The sequence below is a fragment of the Podarcis tiliguerta genome (assembly GCF_965153285.1).
Source record: "Podarcis tiliguerta genome assembly, chromosome: 7".
Lineage (NCBI taxonomy): Eukaryota > Metazoa > Chordata > Lepidosauria > Squamata > Lacertidae > Podarcis > Podarcis tiliguerta.
In genome coordinates, this window is record NC_139540.1 from 21,459,478 (window position 1) to 21,481,154 (window position 21,677).

Genomic DNA, 21,677 nt, shown 5'->3' on the forward strand with positions numbered 1-21,677 from the left:
CACTTACCCAGGGTTTGTGTTTCCTCAGAATGAGGCACAGCGGAAACTGTGGTGTCTTTATGATATATGGTTTATTTACACATATATGCAACCTGGGCCTACCTGCTAAATGAGGTTGAGGACTAGGGCCTTTCCAGTTGTGGCACCATAACTATGGACTACCCTCCCTAGATGCTTTTGGCTTCAGGAGGCAGGCTAAATCTAAGTTATTTTGTGTTAAATTGATGCTGGCTCTTCATTCCTTATCACTAACTTTGCTTTTTTTGGCCACTTTTGATTAGCTTGTCTGGCCTTCCGTTATTGTTCCATTTTATCGATCCTGCTGTTCTTGGTTGTCTTCTGTCATGGAAGACTCCTGACTTAATCACATGCTACCTAGTGATTAAATTAAACTGTAACAATGGGTCATGCACTTTGGTGGGGAGAGTTTCTGCAGAGCTATTGCCATTTCCTAAGACCTACCAGTTCACACCAGCCACAGCAAAATATGTGGACATGTCTTTCTTCTTTCTTTTTTGTTCCCTCCCATTACCTCCAATATTAGGGGACTAAGGAAGCCTAGGGTCCTGCAGATTCTTGGCTGCCTCAGCCCCATCACTCTGTTTTTAGGCCCATTTCCTGTAGAACATCACCAGTGGGGCAGCCATGGTGGTAGAAAGCTGCACCATCAACTAGGGAAGATCTTAGGCATATGACTTCTTTCTTCATAGCTTGATCTCCCTTACGGCCTATAGAGTGGGAGGTCTACATTATCCTAGGGTCCCTGTTGACAACTATCCCCAAGCCACAAGTAGTTGCACTCTTAGGTGTTGTTTTACAAAATAAAGGAGGGTGACCAAGATGATAAAGGGTCTTGAAACCAAGCCTTATGAGGAACGGTTGAGGGAAATTGGTATGTTTAGCCTCGTAAAGAAGAGACTGAGAGGAGATATAATAACCATATTCAAATACCTAAAGGTCTGTCACATGGAGGATGGAGCAAGCTTGTTTTATCCTGCTCTAGATGCCAGGACCCGATTCCTGCTAAACATCAGGAAGACCTTTCTGACAGAAAGAACTGTTCAGCCGTGGAATGGACTTCCTTGAAAGGTAATGGACCGCCCTTCATTGGAAGTTTTTAAGCAGAAGGTGGATGGCCATCTGTTGTGTATGAGTGAGTTGAGATTCCTGCATTGCAGGGGGTTGGACTAGATGACCCTCAGGGTCCCTTCCAACTCTACAGTTCTATGATTCAATTGTTCTATGATTATCATCTGATATGATATAGCTCTATAAAATAAGACTTTACATATAGCAAAGACCCAGAGAAACAAGGTTGGCATCTTCATCACACACCAATCAACATTAACCCTGCCTTCAAGAACTTCCTCGCCTTGTGAGCTGCTTCCTTAAATATGTCCATCTTGATAAAATGCAGCAGTGGTTGTACCAGTGAGCACTGTCTAATTAAGGCAATCCATACTAATTGTAGTTATGTGTATCCAGTCGCCTAATTTATGACGTTCCAGACACCGCACAGCTACAGAATGGAAAAACATAGTAATGTAAGATACACTACTAGGAGAAAAATCTGAGGGAACATATTTTTAAACGCAAGGTCTGAGTGCTGATTGACATGCTTTGTATGATAGTAAAATCTGGCAGGTGCATTAACTTGCATTCCTCTGATCTGTACACATCCGCACTTGTCTTCTTAGGGTACTTGGTAATAAGCTTCTTTAAAGATCCCTGAGTAAGCACTGAAGATAATATCTGGAGTATGTAGCACTCAGTCCTTTTAGAATGGCTTTTTCCTGCTCCTTTCGTTTTCTTAAGAAAATGTCAGTTTAATCATATCTTAATGCTTTGATAATGCGTTTCTTTACATAGCTGTAGAACACTCACTTCAGTGTTTTAAAAGAATTAATGTAGATGTTAAAAAATGCTGGCTAAATGAGATTTCTTTCCAACAGGCTAATAAAACTGGAGCACAAGCCTTTGCCAACTCAAAAAACATTGACACAGTGACACAAATATGGGATGCGCTTGTTGGCTTTGTGTGCAGCCATGTGTGGTAGCCTCACATAATCCATGCATTGGTCATCGTTTTATCAAACGGTGCAGATCGGTACATAAGTTTGCATCCGTTGGACCAAACGCTAATCCGCTGGGTTAGCAAGCAAGTATCTAGCCTGGGGCATCCTATTATGAGATCTATAACACTACACTTGATCCAGAACATCATGCTAGCACAGCAGCAGATGCAATGGTGGTGGCCAACATTCTGATGCATTGCATAACAGCACCATGGGAAGTTGCAAATATTAACTCCATGAGTGCCTATATGACACCACTTCCCCCTCCTCATACTGGTACCATTACCTCTTCATTTTCTCCCTTCCCTCCCTCTGTTGTCTCACATCTGTCAAAACACACTGCAGGCATTCCTGGCTCACAGCCTGGGTGCAGTGCCCCAGTAGAACCCTCAGTCGACGCTGTCGGCATCCGGGGGTCAAAAGGCCAGCTGGCTAGGCCCCAGCAGGATCGTATCCCTCTCAGCCTTCATGTTGCAGAGATTCATGAACCTCTGGCTCCGACTTAAATCAGTGACTCAAGCTAGCTGACTTGAGCACATTGTATGTAGCAGAGTAAACTGCACAACAGAAGAGGTTGAGGCTGTGGATATATACTAAAACTATGGATTTATTTTTCATAAATCAGAACAAAGAAGCATGTCGTCTCTCCTTGCCGTCTTCTCGGAGAGAGTCGAAAACAAAAGCAATACACAGAGTGGAAGTTCTGTTCACAGGACCCAGCAGTCTGTGCTGGAATGTAAACAGACATGTGACACACAACGATGCCATGTCTGCAACAAAAGGTGGAATGGAAATTTCCAACATCTGTATAGGACATTTCACATTAACCCTCACATCCTTAAACAGTTGCAACAACCATTCACAATCCAAAAGTGACATGACAGTGCACTGAGTTCAGCTTCACAAGAACTTAGGCTCACTGTTGTTTGCTTCTTGTACAACCAGTCAAATAGACACTGGTTGTACATGTAGCACACCCTGGAAGTGTTTGTGCCATCTATGGTGTCACTTCCAAAACTTGCATTGGCCTAAGCTGTCTTTTAATCTATCCTTTAATATGATGACTGTTGGACAACTTGGTCCGAGAGCCACCATTGTAATTTCCCACAATGCCCCTAATATTATTGCATCATTCAGGGGCATTGCGGGAAATTTTAATGGCAGATGCATCAGAGTGCTGTTATTGCCCACCAATGCTTATGACAGGTAAGACGACAGTGCCAGGAGGGCTTGATGGTGCAAGACTGGGTCTCCCCGAGAGCTGTTGGCAAAGCACCCCCTACCCACAATGTAGAGCCAGTCCTCGTAAATGGTAAACTACTCAGGACAGAACTCAAGAAAGGGATCAGAAATGGATCCAGAAGTGGATCAGAAAGGGAGCAAAATCCTATCTGCCAAGTGCTGTGTATGCTGATGCACATTAGAACTGGTGGCATCCTAGATGCATTTTCATTTATTCGCTGCTGTCTGTACTGCATGATAAGACTGTAAACTGCAAGTAGCCTATCCAAACCCCTTGCTGGGGCACAGTATTATTGTACTTAGCAAGTACAGCTATGGCATAAGACATTGGAAGTTTGCACCCCTTAAAGAATTTGGGTGTGTGTGTCAGATTTCAGAAAATATTAATTATTAAATGACAACAGTGAGATTCCAGTTTGGAAAGAAAGCCTTTGTGCTCTCCAAACCAAGAATATATATATATTATACTGAAATGCACCGCACTAGGTAGGTGGACATTTTGAGGAACACATTCCTTAAATTGTCTCTTAATCATAAATCATGGGAAGCTGCAATCAAGAAAAAAATATTGATCACCCAAATGCATTGTGCGAAAAAGCATTGGTATATAAAAGAACACACAGTTTATAACACACTGTTTATAATTTACATTGGTATATAAGAGAACATCAACCCATCTAAAAGTTAGAATTTAATTCTGGCCACCTTTTTGAGTAATTACATTTTCAGCAAAAGGTAGATCTCACACACATGGTGTATAGTCTGTTGAGAATCATTCTAATCCATGTACTTTTCACATTTCACTTACTAATCGAGGAACAAATAGAGCCATTTAAATGCAGTGAAAGTCAGCTAAAAGTATTGCTTGTATGAGATGCCAGTCTATTTATTTTTTGTCATACAGACCCCTCTGTCATAATGTACTTCCTTACCCTTTGTCCCTTTTAGCACAAAATAAAGTCGGATGACTAAATACATCCCCCACCATTCAGTGTCATTTTAAGTCCCTGTACAGATTGTTCCTACTGAACATCCCCCCCAATGTAACTTTGAGCTCAAACCCATGGCCCTGAGTTAAGAGTTCCGTGTTCTATTGACTGAGCTACCCCAGTTTGATCAGAATATTATTGAAGTGTTTCACCAGCGCACTTCACAATGTGTTCAGACATTCTGCTTTAATTTTGACAGACGAGAGTGTTTCAGAAATCCAATAATGTTTCAGGTTTGGTTTTACACAGCTACACCAGACCCTGTTGCGCCTTTCTGGGGCCATGATAGGCCTTGCGGTCTCCCTCTGGTTGTGTGACATCACACGGGCATGTCACATTTGTGACGTCACGCACGCTGGGCCCCCTAAAGTTGGGTAGAACCCATCACCTGTGGCAGCCATGACTCCTCTGTTCACTACTATGGATACAGCTTTAAAAGGACAAGCAGTGAGCAATACAGGCACCTGTCTTTCACAGTTGATGTAGCCTGCTTGTATTTTTTTATTATTATTTTTTTGCATTGGGTCATCTGTACCTACATCTTGGCTGCCCTGGATTTGGGTGAGTTGTGCCCACAGGATTGGAGTGAACAAGGTAATCCAATTTAGAAGGGATGGCTTTGTCGTTAAGGAAAGGTTCTCTACCCCCTTGGCTGTCATCACAATGGAAAGTTTAAAAATGAAGTGCCAAACAAGCAGGCATTAAACCACACACGCAAAAATCACAATGTTTCCTTTTGCCAATGTAATCAGCCCGATCAGATTCAAAATATCACTTGCTTTATTGGAGGGGATGGTTATACTGAGATAGCAAACTGAAAACATAAATTATAGATACACTTTCTCTCTTCCCCCCCCCCCCCAGCGCCTGATTGCTCATTTCCACTTAGATGCAAGACTTGCTACCTGAAAGCCCGTGATTATTGCAAATTGCTGCAGTGTCACAATCGCAGCCTCATTTAGTTTCTTCTCTTTAAAAAAAATTGTTGAGCTTTTGAACTACTAATATTAACTCGTATTTTCTTGTCTCCTTGCAACAATTATTCAATCAGGTTTTCTATTGTGAAGGATGGAAGATAAATTCCTCCATAGCCTGAACAACTATAGTGTCATGCATGAACAGCTCAATCTTTGCCTGCCTCTCTCTCTCTCTCTCTCTCTCTCTCTCTCTTACTACAAATAAAATTGTGTGTTCTTAAATAATCACCAGATAAAGGTTTCTTCTAGCAATGTTGCCTGATGATGAAACAAATGGCTTTATGGGAAAATTAATAGTGTGAGCTTGTCCCTCTGTCTCTTTTCCTTTTGTTCTGCATCACATTTTAAAAAGATGCACTTATTGGTTAAAATCGAGGACCTCAAGTTCTGTTTCCGGTTCTCATCCTTTTTCTGCATTGCGTGGGAGGACAGATGATAGAAAGAGATCTTCTAGAAAATCTCAGGGCATGAGTGCTGTAGGTCTGTCCTCCATCTTTCCAAGTAACTGGTATTTAGAGACATGCTGCCTCTGATATTGGAGCTTAATACATATTCATATAAGATTGGGCTCAAGATGGCTATGTATATAGGATTGCAGCCTATCCCATACATAATTACCTGGGGATTAAGCCCCCTTGGATTCAATGGATCTCACTTTGGATCTCACTATGTGCAGGATTGCAGGGTTCGGTTTTGAATGACGGATGTCACAAAGGCATTCACAAACAGCACATTCAGGGAAAGAAGAGTCAAATGGAGTCCCCAGTGAACACCCCCCTCCCCCGATAATGTACGTAGGTGAAAGACAAATCTTTGTCCTAAATATCTCTGGAACAAAAAGGTATGGGGGGGAATCTCTTGACACCTGAGTAATGTCAAAATAAGCTGGGATCTTCACTTGGAGGGTGGGAGTTAGAATAGCACTTTTTGAATGTGGAGTGCATTCAGTCTTTGCAGCATAATTCAAATTGGACATGTAATTCAGGTCCTGGAATTAACCCACTCAACCAAAGCTTCAAAAGATTTAGATTTACCCAGTCTACCTCTAATACAATAATGTCTTACAGTCACACAACCATCCTGGTTTGTGGTGATATAGCCAAACACACTGTAATCTGTCATTCTAAAACCTACTGTGGATAATTGTTAAAAAAGGAGTTCTGTAACAATCCTTGTGGGGTTTGTCTGGCTGAAATACACAAAACCCCACACTTTTAAATAAAGACATTATTATTATTATTATTGTTATTATTATTATTATTAGTAGTAGTAGTAGAAGAAGAAGAAGAAGAAGTATTTTAAAAAAACAGTTCTTTTAAGCACTTTGAAAATTACTGAAATGATCTTTTCCTCTCATCTTTAGACTGTCAAGAAGTATGTTTGCAACAAAATCCTAGTATTTTATTATTTTGGCTAGGATGGAAAGGGGTGAATATGAACAGTATTCTAATTATTCATAGCTAACCTCGGATTGCTTGAGCCGCCATTTAGTTGTCTGGGGTTATTTGAAAGGGGATTTGGCTCTGACCATGGGAGGAGGAATATATTTTCAGAAACCATAATGGTGTCTCCTTATTCTTAGCTACACTGCTGATTAAGGGGATTCTTATGAACACTGGATGGAATTTGGGCCAATGTGCCATGGTCTAATTCAGCAGCCATGCAAAGCAACCTCAAAATGCAAAATGGGCTTTATTTAAATTGGGATGGGGGAACCTGTGGCTCCTAATTAGGCCTACAAGCCTTCCCCATTTGGCCCATAAGGCCATTTCAAGTCACACCCAGCCACATATAGGACTTCAGGTTTGGGGCAGCTAAAAACTTGGCTCAGCTAAAAGCTGTTGGTAGGAACCATGAATCACATGATTCCCGGTGCCTGCAAAGTACTTTCAGAAAACAGCAAATTGAAAGGGGTTTCTGAAGTTAACAAAAAGGTCATCTGGTGTCATTTTGAGGCCAGGTGATTGGCAGGTGGGCAGCTCAAAACTTTACCTGCAAGTGGTGGGGGAGGTCTAGTTTCCCACCCCTGATTTAATATGCACTATTTTCCTCCTTTATTCAGTGCAAAATAAATATAAACACAACCTGAGGAAGGGGGGAAATCCTAAGAACAGGTGAAATGGACGGAAGCCTTAAAATCAGGGTAGTACACATAGGATAATATGTAAAAACTGGGACCCAGACATGCAGGTGTTAAGGTGTTAAGCAATGATTTTTCTTTGTGACAAAATATATCGCTATGAGGAGCCTGTAAGGAAATTAGTCTAAATCATTAATAACCATTACATTCTTGCAAATCTGCTATAAAACACCCAAAATAAATACACTCTATCTTATAAATAAAAATGCTTTAACATTAAGGCAGGAGATACAATACCCTTTTCTTTAAAAAAAATTAAAAACCTATGCAAAACATTATAATCTTACCTTTATATGGCTTTCTGCTTTCTCTCTTTTAAAACATTTATTAAGCAGAAAGACCTCAGTGACATGTAAATTTCATTTTCTATGCCTGGCAGATTAAAATACATCAGCTTCAGACATCATTCAGCAAAGAAATAATTTGAATAGTTCATTTTATTAGAAAAAAGATTTATGTCAGCATTTGACTGTGACATGAGAGGAACTAGGGGCACCCGTACAATGTTAAAAACAGATTTTCCATAAAAAGTAGCTGCACTAAAAAAAATAATGTGATTCATCATTGAACAGGTTAACTGCTAATGTTGTGAACAACACCTCGGTTATTCTCAGTTCACTCTCAGTACCTGCCCCAATTGATTTACTCAGGGCTTCATATTCCTATTTCTTTATGTCCTTGGTCACCTACAACAGGTTATGTACAAGGGACAGTGCAACCCATGAGGCAGCCTGGTCACAAGCCAAGAAGAGCCTCTTGGATCACTGGGGGAGTGGCAATTTTCTATCATTCATTCATTTATTCATCATATCATGCTTTAACACTCTTTCACCTAAGTGGTACTCTGCTAGTATATTTTTTTATTTTAAAAAATACAGGAGCATTTTACTACTAATAAAATATTGTTTGATGACAACAACAAACCACCAGAGGGATAAACTAGTGCTCTTTGCAAAAGCTGTTTAGAACTGTGTGCTGAAAGGTTCATCACACTTTTTAAAATACAGGAGCAGTTTACTCAGCAGGCCACAGTGTCTCAGTTGTAGCATCCCTGCTGTGTCTGGCGTACCCAAACCTTTTAACAGTCCCCGAAGACACGCCAGCAACACCGATAGTAACACATATCCATTTGGGTGACGTATCTAAATCATCTTCCCCCGATCCCTAACTTATGCCATGACAACCATGCATATCAAATCAGCCTGCCTCTTCCCACATTCATATAACCTTTCAATGTGAATGGTTATCAGCTTGTGGTAACATGTAGGCAGGCTTTTTGGGTGGGGGTGCCTGTATTGTGGAATGCCCTCCTTGCTAAAATACAAGAGCCCCATCGGTACTGGCACACTGTTGGCTCTTGATGGTACACCTATTTAGGCAAGCATTCCTCTGAACTTGCTCTTTTAACTATTTTAATTACTACGGTTTTTAACAAGATTGCTTTTTCTGTATCTTATAAATAGTAATAGCAGGAGTAGCAGGGACAAGATATTGCCCATAGATTATAATTTTTGTAGGAAACCATCCTCAGACTTTAAATGCCTTTAAAAAAAAAATACAAAAACACAGGTTCAGCTGGGATAGCTCAGTTGCTAGAACACGAGACTCTTAATCTCGGGGTCATAGGTTTGAGCCCCATGTTGGACAACAGATCCCCGCATTGCAGGGGTTAGACTAGAGCAGTGTTTCCCAACCAGAGGCCCTGGGGCACCCCAGGATATTCCAAGGGGGGCACAGTTGAAAAATGCGCAAATGGTGAGCCATAGCATCAGACTAGGGGGCACAGAGGGAAGTGAGAAGTGAAGCAGGGAGAATCATCATTTTTTATTTAAATCCTGATTGGATGGCTATCCACTTGGCCAATCACAAGTGGGTAAGGGGGCTGCCCACCAGGGCCTAGCACTCCTTTTTGCCCCGTGCATTTTCTTGGAGCAGTCCTGGTTTGTCTCTGGCAGGAGACAGTAAATGCTGAAGCTCCTGTTTTGACCAGTGGAGCCCGTGACCCAGAACCTCCAGGTCAGGTAAATGCGGTGGTGGCGTGGCAGTGGGTAGGGCTGGGTGAGCCAGAGCTGTTTGTTGCTGCCGCCAGTGCTGGGCCTGGTGGAAGCCTGAGCCTGACTCTGCAAGGCGCAGGGTGCAATCCACCCCAGCACCTAGTGGATCAGGGCCTTCGGATGTTGCCAAGGGGTGCAGAGCCTGTCAGCAGCATCGGCCTGGCTGCGTAGCCAAGTGGGGTCATCTGGTGCTGCTTTCATCTAAGTGTCTACTCAGAAGAAAGCCGCACTTGCTTTTTTAAAGTGGGCTTTACTCCCAGGTAAGGGTGTGTGGGACTATAGTGTTTTATCTAGGCAGCCAGGGCTCCTCCAGATGACAAGATCTTTTTGCACCAGGGCAGTGAGGACCACTTGCTTTTTAAAATTCTCCCATATATACAGAACTCCCTGTGCACCTTTTGGACTGTATCTGTGGGTTTCCACCTCTGTGTCAAATAACTGGGGTCAAATAAGTGTTGTTTACTTTTAGTAATACATGGAAGTTGGATCTCCCTTGAAAGGTTCTGGACTCTCCTTCCTTGGAGGTTTCTAAGCAGAGGTTGGATGGCCATCTGCCATGGATGTTTTAACTGAGTTTCCTACATTGCAGGGGGTTGGTCTAGATGACCCTTGGGGTCCCTCCCAGCTCTATGATTCTATGTTTTTCTGCTTCAACAATATTTCATTATGTTCCTATCATTTTATGTAATTGTGTTCTGTATAAATTATAAAAAATATAAATAAAACATGTTCTATTTACAAACAAAACATAACCGGGGGCATGGGCATAGTCAGGATTTTTGTTAGGGGGCAGGCTTTTGTTAGGGGGTGCAAAACCTCAGATTTGTATTGATTTTTGCTTATTTGGGGGGCAGCTGCTCCCCTTGGCTATGCCCATGGGGGGCCACAGGAGAGAAACGAGGTCGAAAGGGGCCCACGGTTCAGAAAAAGTTTGGGAAACATTGGACTAGAGGACCTTGTGGTCCCTTCCCACTCTGTGAATCTGTAACACAAAAACCTGCAAGAAGATTTCAACATGAGAACTGTCCCTCCTCTTTCGTGTTCTAATGCAATGTCCATATTTGTCTGAAACCATCTCCTTGAATCCAAAAGCTGGATACCAACTAAGGGTTTGTCCACACTTATCTTTCATCTGTTCTTTCTAGGCATGATCCACAATTTAAAGCTCTGTGTCTTTCTCTCTCTCTCTCTCCAGAGCTTTCCCTGTGAAAACCAACTCTTTAAAGCTCACTTGGAGGAAACACCAATTCACGGAAAACCCGAATTGACATTTGCTCTGATTCAGCTTTAAAGAACAGGTTTATTCAGGGAAAACTCAAGACAAAAAAACAACGCTTGGACACAGATTGTGGACAAAGGGTAAGTGTGAATAAGCCCTTTGATATTCTTGGTAGCTGCTTCTTAGGCACAGACTACACTCTGAAGAACTAGGCAAACCCAAAATGTACGCATCTCCCCAAAACAATAAATACGCCTTTTATATCTGTGCTGGGGCTAAGCTGATATGTAGGAAGAGTTTAGGAATTTGGCTTTGGTAGCCCTCCTGAACTTTGGGAATAGGCTGAACTATAGACACCAATCCAGTAGCGATGGCCCCAGGCACAGTTCAGATTCCACTGATGGACTCACCCCCAGTTAAACAAAAGATTGGATCCACTAGCCTAGGTCTTATGCACAAAACCTCCACAGCCTAGGGAACATGCAGTGGTATTTTCCCTGCCCTCCTGATTAAGTACCATTCATTTATTAAAGGCTGTAAAGTCAGAGAGCCTAAAAGAAAGGAGAAATCTTGGGGAGATCTGAGGGTAAAATGGCATATTTTTATAAGTAGAAAGATTATTTGACTTTAGAGCTGTAATAATGATAATTTCTGTGACCAAAAGTGCCCCCTTATGATTAATCAATTATGCAAACCATCACCATTTCAAAGCTAGTAAAGACTTATTTAATGACATTTTTCATGCATCTCGTGTCTTTAATATATTATTATCCCCCTTTATCCTGACAGAGTCGTCCGCCGCAGAGCACCCGGCTCCCTTCTGCAGCTGGTGGAATCATTCGCTCACATTGGGAAACAATTGTTTATTTAGAATAGATTTTTCAAAACTGATTGCTTTAGAAAAGCAGCTGACTATCGCTGGGCAGTTGGATTCTTCCTCTCCAGCCTGGCATACATTTCCAGAGAAATGCCTTACAAGACGGTGGTTTCTGTATGAACAGTTGCCTAGGCTTGATGTAAGAAAATCAGCTTCCTTTTCTTTTTCTTCACCTGCTTTACTGCCCCAGGAATGATCTCAACTCAGCTTGGAGTTGAGTATATACATAGGAAAAGAAGTCATTTCATCCTTTCTCATTTCACTTCTGGGCATCTTTTGGGCAGAGGACAGAAACAATCTCAAGCCAAAGATATTCTCTTCCGAGCTGCATTGTGCACTTTGCAAATTGAGCAAAAAAGAGGGTTAGGCTCATTTTTAGGGAGACGTTAAGGGCAGGCTGCTGTCCCGGCCAACGCTGCATCGCATGAGAGACAGAAGAACGTTTTAGAGAACAAAGCCTATTTCACTTTAAAAAAATGAAAGAATTGGCAGCGGTTCCCTTTTGCTAAAAATAATGACATGGAATTTTGGTGATTTTCATGTCCAGGCACTTCACAGGTAATAGAAGGGAGCTGCACTCAAGACAGAAAGCTGGCAGGAAGAGGAGCCACAACTCCTTTGTACACCTCTCCTTATTTTCACAGAAAACCTTCCTCGCTTTCCCTTTCGTCCAACAGTGCTGAACAAAACAAGCTCCAGACAAAAAAAAGGTCTGTACACTATTCAAGAACTAGCTTGGGAGGGACCTCTGTTTAAACTATAGATTGTCAGTTGTGAGTACAGATCATAGTGACCTTTTTTAAAATGTTGATTCCTCTGGTTCAGTTTGTCAATAAGGACTCCATATTTTATACAGAGGGGTATATTAAAAAGCAGCTGACAACATACGTCTTTTAGGAAGCAAGCCTATGCTTACATCGGAAAAATCCCATTGAACTTATGCATACGGTTTAACTTTTAGCCACACTTAGCTTCTACTATGCCAAGCTGTACTGGAAAGTCCTTCCCAGTCTTGCCTTCACATGCCAAGAACAACAGACACCAACTTTGTATTTGTTGTTAACCGTTTATTAAAATTTTCCCAAATTCTTTTGGATTATAGTTTCTCTTTCACTTTCCTCTCCTTGGTTTTCCTCTCACTCCCACAGGGCTTAAGAGCTTAAGAGCTCACTACAATTATAATTCCATCAACATATCCCAGTCACATAATAAGGAAAGGGAAATAAATGAAGAGACAAATGTAAAATGTGGAATATTTATAAATAAATATAAATACAAGTAACTCCCATCAGCCCCAGCTACTATGGTCAGAGATTATGGGAGTTTTACTGCACAACATTGAGAGTTCAATGAAGTCCCAATTCACAATCTTACAAAAACTCTACCTTTTTCAGTTTAACGAACAGGATCTTTACATGGTCAGCCAGTCGCAGAAGGTCATCCATCCATTCAGTGATTTCCAATGTTGGAAGAATTATTATTTTACCTGCTAGCATGGAACCATCTCTTCTACACTTCAATCAACCTCTACTTATTATGTATAGCTATTACAACATACACACTTCCTTCTCTGCAGGGATTCATTGCAGTTCAAATTAATTCTGGTTTGCACCTCCCTCCCAAACAGTGTTATAACTGGGCGTCTCCCAAATACAAGCATTAAGTCTGCCTGTGGCTGCTTGCAGCATTTGGATCAGCTGTGGGGACCCTTTGACCCTGCCTGGTTGTTGCTGAACTACAACTCCCATCATCCCAATCCATTGACCTTGCTTGCTGGGGCTCATGGGAGTTGTGGTTCAGCAACATCTGGAGGACTACAGGTTCCCCACACCTGATTTAGATGCAAAGCAGATGCTCTGCCACTGAATCTATGGCCTTTTCTGTAATGAGGGAAATTAGGAATACAGGAAGATGCCTTATACCAGGTCAGAGAATAGGTTGATATAACCAAGTCCTTCCTACTCTGATTGGGAGAGGTTCTCTAGGCAGGGCTTTCCCCAGCCTTACCTGGTGATGCCTCAGATTGAACCTGGAACAGGTTCCTGCTTCTGGGACGTGGTTTTGCTGCCTCTCCTGTGCTTGGCTCAGAAAAGTGCTTCCAGCTGAGTATGGCTGAGGAGACAGCCTTGGGCAAGAGACAGTAGGGAGGAAGAGACAGAGAAGCCAAGATCTTGGTGATAGAGTCCAAAGGATTTTGGCAGCTGCTTTATTCACACAGCAAACAACATGAATTGGGTCACTGTGGTCCCTTTCAGCAAAGGATTCTTCTTACTCTCCCCCTTCTTTTTATCTGTTAGAAGGCAGATTATTTCTACAATAAATGGTAGGCCTCCTAGAAAACAGGGGAGGGGCAGAAAAATTCCACTGGAACGTCTTTTTAAACGAACATGATGTTGGAGCATATGTCATGTCACTGTAGACCCAAAAACCATTCCCACATATGCTTATATCATGAAATGGAATCCTCATTTGGCTCCCGTGTTTAAAATATATACATTGGACCTGTGAATTTTCCATCGTTAGCCACATGGCTGGGTAAAAATTCAAATGCCCAAAGAATAAAGTTGCAATGCATGAATTCTGCCTAGGATAAAACAGGTTTTTTTAAGCCAAATAATATTTTGAGATGACTGACTCAAGATCCCCATCTAGTGGCTTCATGAAACTTAACAGTCGCCATTCCAATGTAACCTTTTTTTCTTTTAAAGTATTTAGCTTTGGGCTCATCAACTCTTCCCTTCATCCTGTGATTTCTTTTGTTTGTTCCATGATTTCCAGACATGGGTCTGAGAGGTTTTTATTTTGTCCCAATGCTTTTCCTGGGAAAACCCACTGCTTCCCTAGGGAAAGCAGGGAGAGAAAAGAAACATGGAGCAAACAAAATTCTGAATGAGCCCTTTGTTTTCATTTGTCAAACGTGGGGTTTCACCCAAATGACCATGAAATCTCTTTCTGATTTCTGATCACTGGCAAAATAAAATCTCAGGACTATTTTTGTTATTATTTTTTCCCAAATAACTGGTTACTTCCAAATAACTGGTTCATGGCATTTTATAGTACACTGTTGATTTGATGCAGAGGTAGGGAACCTGCGGTCTTGGAGCAAAACATAGAACAAAAACAAAACAAAAATAAAACAAAACAGTATAGTTGGTGTGTTATTAGGCATGATTTCTCCTAAGTATACATATATCATAGAAAAGATGGCTATACAGTGGTACCTCGGGTTCAGTACTTAATTCGTTCCGGAGGTCCGTTCTTAACCTGAAACTGTTCTTAACCTGAAGCACCACTTTAGCTAATGGGGCCTCCCGCTGCTGCCGCACCATCGGAGCACAATTTCTGTTCTCATCCTGAAGCAAAGTTGTTAACCTGAGGTACTATTTCTGGGTTAGCGGAGTCTGTAACCTGAAGCGTATGTAACCCGAAGCATATGTAACCCAAGGTACCACTGTATACAAATGAGAATGCAACGCACATATCCATTCAGCCAAAATGACTATGAGAGGGAGGGCCGCAGGTAGCTCAGTGCTGGAGCATCTGCTTTGCTTGCAGAAGATCCCAATTTCAAACCATCTACAGCTGCTGCCGGTCAGTGTGGACAGTACTGAGGTAGATGGACCAATGGTCTGATTTGATATAAGGCAGATCCTGTATTCCTATCCCTGACTTTCTGCATAATAATTCCTCCCACGTTAACCGAATCATTACTAGCAAAAAGAGTATCTAATCTCCTTCAAGGAACGCAGCAGAAAGGATGCCCTAACTAATTTGTGTTCTTACCCTTAAGGGGAGAAAGAGTGATTGACATAAGGATTTGAGTGAGGATTTGAACCCATGGCTCCCCATCCCCAATCTACCACTCTAGCCACTACATCAATAGTGGCCACACCACCTGTTCATCAAGATAACACAGGGCCAGCTCTACTAGTAGACAGAGTGAGCTGATTTCCTCAGGCAGCAGCAGCCCACCCCAGCTGTTTTTCCTGAACCCCCCACCATTTCCCTTTGTTGGAGGCAGAGCTGTAGATGCTGAACAGCCCATCCTGAAGCCCTAAATTAGCCCAACACCAAATCCTGGGGAATTCCCCTTTTCACATCTCTCCAGTCAGAGAGCATCCAGCATCCTTTCTCACAGTGGCCAACCAGATGGCTGTTGGAAGCTGAGCTGAACAGCAGCTCCGAGATACCCAGAAACTGGTACATACCATCATGGTGGATACCTTACGCCCCCGTTTTAGATGAAAAAGAGGACATAGCTATCACACCATTGCCAGCTGTGTAGAAGAGGAGCTTTCGGCAGGTGTGTTTGTATGCTGTCCCCTCTTTTTCAGCTTCCCACCACACGGTTTGAAACCAGTCCTCCTGCACGTGCCTTAGAGATGTTAAGAGATGGTGCCTGTGTCCATTTAGTGAGTTCGTGGCTTGGGTAAGAGATTTGAAAGAACAAATTGTCCATGAAACAAACTAAACAAACAAAAACTTTGCTAAACATTAACAACTAAGCTCCACTTAAAAATACAAATTTGAAAAATGAAACGCAGAATAGCAAATTTTTGCTGTATACATCCAGGTAGGTACAGTCCATTGTCATGGTCTTCACTGACCAAGACAAATTAAGTTTTCCTCATCTTCCTGTCCTGGAGAATGAGACATCGCTCACCATATGTGAGCAAAAAGGTGTCAAGCGACGCTGATAGAGGCATGAGATAGACAGACGGATGCAGGCAGAAGCTGCAGACCCATTCCAGACTCATTCCAGTCTTTTTGTTCTACCTACATTTCTCGCGGTCTCCTTCCCTCCTCCTCCCTGCCACCTTTGTCCCTCTTCCCACTGTGGCAGCTGAGACTGCGAGGTTGCTGCTCCATACTTTCTCCTTCTCACCATGATCTCATTTTTTAATAAAAACAGTGGGGTGAATATTGAGTATTTCTGGGCATACCCGGCACACCCTGTGTGTATGCCTATGTGTAGGATATTTTCTCCCACATTGGTAGGGTTTGTTTCTCAGCGAAAATTCTCTACCCATCTTTTTTTTAATCACATGCACAAAATGTAGTGGAAACAGTTTTCTGTTTTGTTTTTAAAGCTTGCATCCTCTTACACAACAACAGATGCTGCCAGTTTTAATATATTTAAGCAGCATATGCATCCATTAGAAATATAAGTCCTCACTCTTTTAGGGCTTGCATTGTGCATTTATATATGCTGCTCCCTGCAGGGCCCCATGCTCGAGAGTTATTCCCATTACAGTTAATGGGACTGTTTGAGGAAAGTGGTTTGAGCATTGCCCACCAAGTTACTAAAAATTAGGTCTCATAGTTCCTAGACCAGGAACTATCTTCCCATTAGTTCGGTGGGCATACATTTTGTAGAACTATGCAGTGCTGTTTGATAAGATAGCAGGAAAGAAGCTATTTTCTGATTTACAGATAGAATATCTCCCTTCACAGTTTTCATGGCAGTTTTAAAAGTTCTAAACACATTTGGTTTCCCATTTGCACTTACTCTGATGGCAGAGACCAGATAAAAACATGTCAAATATTATCACACTAGCAAAGGTTCTTCATTATTTGAGATATAGACCTGGGCCCATTTTTATCAGATCTCAATTCTTCAGGTAAACCATGAGTCACAAAGTGAAGCATTATGCTATAATGGCTACATTAACAGAGGACCTGGAGATAAAATTCCGGTCATTTTGACTGTGCACCCACTATCATTAGGAAGCTTTCATCTTAGGAGGTGATTTGTTGGTGAAGATTAAGGCTTCAGCTGGGTAAATTGTCTGGTCTTATAAATAAATCAGTTTTTTGACTATCCCCTTTTACTTCTTTCTCCATCAAACTTGGGAACAAAAGTTTTCTCACGAACCTCACATGGAGATGGAATGATGGTTGATGAAATGAACTGGTAGGATGGGTCATTAAAATATCCTTGAAATATTATTCTACACGCATGGTTTGTATGATCACAAATGGCACCTTTACCTAGTTCAGTTTTTTTACATGATGTAATCTCATTCTTACTGGATATTCTTTTTATACACACACGACACAGCTGAAATAAAAATGCAGCAGTATGACATAAATGAATCGATAAAGGAAATAAATAGCCACTCATAACAGATTAGATCAGTAGAAAGGTAAATAAACGAATTGTTAAAGGAATAAAGAACATAAAGAACACATAACAAAATAAACAATTAGAAGAAAAGAGAGCAAGAAGAGTTGTTGGGCATTCAAATAAAATTAAATGTAATTACCATATCTAAAAGCAGGGAAAACTTGAATCTCGCAACAACTCTGTGAAGTAGGTTGGGCTAAGAGATAGTGACTGGCCCATGGCCACCCTGTGAAGTTCATGGCTGAGTGGGGATACGAACCTTGCTCTCCCAGGAGTTACCAGAAGGAGGTGTACAAGGTGCCATCCAACTGTCTTAGGGACTCCACTCCAGATTTGTGTAAGGTTTACCCTTTGCCTTTTATTCTCCCAAAGATAAGGAGAGATAAGGCAGCAGAGGTTTAAGAGCAATTCTCCTTCTCCTAGATGAGCGACCTTCCCATCTGCCCCTCACTTTCCTCTACAGCATGTGCAGAAACCACCATCTTGACCCACGTTGGACCCACAATTGGTCTCATCCAATCAATCCACTGGAACCTGTCTTCACATGCCAAGTTACCCTGTCTCTAAATATCCTATTCAAGATGGGTGCAATTCTGCCATCATTATGGGTGGCGTAGTCCTGGAGATGGTTGTGGAGCTCAGTTAAGGGTCATCATCATGCCCTGGATTACATCCTAATTAAAAAGGTAAAGGTACCCCTGCCCGTAGGGGCCAGTCTTGACAGACTCTAGGGTTGTGCGCCCATCTCACTCAAGAGGCCGGGGGCCAGCGCTGTCCAGAGACACTTCCGGGTCACGTGGCCAGCATGACATCGCTGCTCTGGAGAGCCAGAGCCGCACACAGAAACGCCGTTTACCTTCCCGCCAGTAAGTGGTCCCATTACCTGCCAACTATTGTGGAAAATTAACCTCAAGAGGCACTCAGGGCAGGGCTTTCTGCTGTTCGGCTGTCAATAAGTTCTATAACATCTGAAGTCTCCCACATTCCAATCTTTTCCAAAAACAGTTCCAGCTTGCTTTTAGATAGGCAAGGAATAAAGGAAAACACCTAGTGAAAATGGGCTGTAATCAGTAGGTGCTACCACTAGCATGTGGCCACCATGAAGGCATGTTGCTTTGTAGATGATAAGAGATGTGGTGAAACATTATAGCCTATAAACATAAGCTGCTTCAGCTCAAACTTCTTCTGTAAAATGACCATGCAAATCCATTCGATAGCAATCTGAGCATTTCCATACCAATTTGGCAGGCTCAATTTGCTTTGCTGCAGCTGTTCCAGTAAGGCTCAAGTTACCATCCCCATCAATGGGGGTTCCTGGCGTCATTTTGATGCTACCTTTCAGATGGTGAAGGCGATAGTGGACTGCGTGGTGGAGCACCATTGCTCACCTGACCTCTCAGCAGCTGACTCACTGCTGCTTACCAGGAAGGAGGGGCACCGGGAAGATCAGTGCGGTGCAAATGCACCAGCGGAGCCAGCCTGACACTCCTGCCAGAGTATTTGCACTGTGTCACACCTTCCCAGTAGACAACAGCAAGTTGGCTATCAGGAGATCAGGTGAGCTTCACCATGCCTAGATCTAACTAAACACCCCTTTCAGAATAATACAGAATCAAGTTGAATCTCTGCAGAAAGGATATGCAATAACTATTTTTTCTTTTTGCATACACGAGTGGTTATTTTTATTTTTATTTAGAACATCCCAGCTTTCCAGAGATATAATGCATGCTCAAATTAAACAATCTACAAAGGCAGCTTCTACCAATCCTTCCTTTCCTTCTATCTTCTTGGCTGGAGTCTGGAGAAATCCTTATCGTTTGCCCTTGGAATGCAATGCTTCTCCCTTTCCAGGTTGCCTCAAGGATCTTCTTGTTATCTCTCATTTCCACTGAAGTCACAAGCACCATGCTGTTGGAAGTAGCACCTTTTGGGTTGGTTCCAGGTGAGTATCTTACAGCAATCAAGCAGTACAGGAAGCATCTTTGTTCTCTGGCAAGTCTAGAATAGTAAAATGTATTTTAAAAAAGAAAGAAAAAAGAAATCCACTAGATCTTTCCCATTCAGCTGAAGTGAAAACTTCTGTGCACAGAATTACCTTTGGGTTGTTTTCGAGCATTTTCATTCTATAGAGACACACCATGGGGGAAAAAGTGATGTTTAAATCCATTGTATGTGCAGAAGGAGAACATATGAAACTTAGCTCCAGCATGAGGGTCTCACATTCTCCTGAAGCCTTTGAAACATAATGTAAACAATGAGGTTAAAATCCTATACCTACTTATGTGGTAGAAAGTCCTACTGGACTCAATGGGACTTACTTCTGAGTAGACATGCATGGGATTGCACTGTTAAGAGCAGGCATAGGCAAACTCCGGCCCTCCAGATGTTTTGGAACTACAACTCCCATCATCTAGCTAACAGGACCAGTGGTCAGGGATGATGGGAATTGTAGTCTCCAAACATCTGGAGGGCCGGAGTTTGCCTATTCCTGGTTAAGAGGCTGTAACTTAACTATATTTCAGTTTCTGAAAGGGCAGTCAGGTGAAAAAAAGAGGCCAAGGCTTCTGCGCCTTTAATAGTGATGTAGCAGAGGCAATTTCAGCAGGAATGGCTTTAACTACATCTGCTGAAATCTCCTCTTCTGCAGAGTTATGAGTGATACAAGAGTCCTGTTCAAGAGTTACCCTTTGGTTCCTCTAGTTGCTGTTTAATACCTACTAGTGTATCTACCACATATTTATGCCAATGTGGATACCTGGATTTATTTATTGATTGCATTTATTTCACACCTTCTTCTCCAAGGAGCCACGGTGGAGGATTCTACCCTTCCGCATTTATTTCCCGCAACACCCCTGTGAGGTAGGTTAGGCTGAGAGGCACTGACTCTCCCAAGGTCACTCTAAGTCCATTCATTATAACCCTGATCCAGCTCTAGTTGTGCATATGTAAGTGTACTATAATGTAAAAGGGGGTTTGCATCTCACTGGAAGCAATTCAAAGCCTCCGTGTTAGGGAGCTTATCCTATTTATATACATGTGTTCTAAAATCCGGAGAAGATTCTCCATACAGAGATCTCCTCCTTTGAATTGGGCCGAAGGAGATTCTCAGCAGATTATACCCAAATATGGCCAAGTGGCAATAAGGCTCATTAGTGTGTGAGGACTTCTTGAAGAACATAGGGGTTTAATTTTGGAACAAATAAAGGTCTGTTTAAGAAAACTAGAATAGAACTTACATCCAAGTACACAGTGAGTCTTTTAAAAGAGGCCCTGTGGAACATGTGTACTCTGTATCCATGGGGCCTCTTTTAAAGGACTCACCCTGTACTTAAGAAAAGCGACTTGGCTAAAACTCTGCAGATGGATAAGAGTTCAAGGCTGCTGTGAATTCAGATTGTGGGATGAAAGCTTATGCTCTCCCACTGATCTTCTGCAGAGGAGGAGTGGGATAACAAAAAAACATAATATTCATGTGAATTCCAGGAATGATTATTTGATCCTTTTACATGGTTTTGTATGTATTGTGGTATTTTATGCATTTTGACTTCTTGTTATTTGTATTGATTATAGTTTAGTAATTATTTCTTGTAATTGAAAGAATGAATTTTGGTTTAATTCATATTCGCTGATATTTTGAGAGTTAATTTTATTGTGTACTATTAGATTCGAATGGATTGTTGAATATTACTTTATTTGATATAAATTGTTTATTTTACTTTATATAAATTTTATATAAATTTTATTTTTTGTTTTTTCCATAACATCTTAACATAAACACAGTCTAATATTTTCCAACAAATATATGGGTTTTTGACTTGCCCCTACACCTCTTGCAGTTTCTTACATTTTAAAATTTATAACACTGCATCTCCTTCATTACTCCAATTAATAATAACTCCCTAGTTATCTTTTAACATTAATTTTAACTGTTTGTTTTAAATTAATACTGCTAATGAATTTATATGTGTACAATAACA

At 41.7% G+C, this 21,677-nt stretch overlaps 1 long non-coding RNA gene across 2 annotated transcripts; it reads left to right on the forward strand.

Annotated features, from left to right (window-relative positions):
• The first annotated feature begins 904 nt into the window (after window positions 1-904).
• On the forward strand, window positions 905-12,669 carry LOC310682245. 2 transcript variants are annotated; one of them, XR_014513805.1, is made up of 2 exons: window positions 905-1,089; window positions 11,486-12,669. It is a non-coding gene; the product is annotated as an uncharacterized lncRNA (long non-coding RNA). The 2 variants fall into 2 exon arrangements; XR_014513806.1 differs by lacking the exon at window positions 905-1,089 and adding an exon at window positions 9,279-9,444.
• Window positions 12,670-21,677: the final 9,008 nt, after the last annotated feature.